Consider the following 543-nt stretch of genomic DNA (forward strand, 5'->3'; position numbering starts at 1 on the left):
TAGTCGCTAGTGCTAAACCATTTCCCAGCAAAAAAGGCCCTAGGTGCTCCCATTCTCACTAACACTTGGTACTTTGTATCTTTTTATATTTAATTTACTCTGGGGAGTGTGTAGTGGTATCTCAATGTGGTTTTAGTTTGTATTTCTCTGATGACCAAAGAAGTTGAGCACTTAGGTCCAGTTTTAATTCATTGTTGGCCTGACGTTTGTAGAACCAACCTAATAGTGTAGATTCAGACCATCTGCCCAAAAGGACCAGCCAAAAGCCATGAATTCTCTGGAAAGGATTTTTATCCTAGCTCCTCACAAAAACAAAGCTGAAGCAGGGAACTTGCCAGCTTTCTCTACTATCTGTCCCCATAGGTGTGCTTTGTTATTTTATTTGTGAAGGTTCCATTGGGTAAATTAACCAAACCATGAATAGACCTCACCAACAAGAGAACACAGAAGTGTGTATGCAGTGTGTAGAGAAAGATGGATTCTCTTTTCCATGTGAATCTATGACGTCAGAGCTTTAAAAAAATAAACCGACCTAATAAACAA

The sequence above is a fragment of the Orycteropus afer genome, unplaced genomic scaffold (assembly GCF_000298275.1).
Source record: "Orycteropus afer afer isolate SDZICR_OR568_19922 unplaced genomic scaffold, OryAfe1.0 scaffold00451, whole genome shotgun sequence".
NCBI lineage: Eukaryota > Metazoa > Chordata > Mammalia > Tubulidentata > Orycteropodidae > Orycteropus > Orycteropus afer.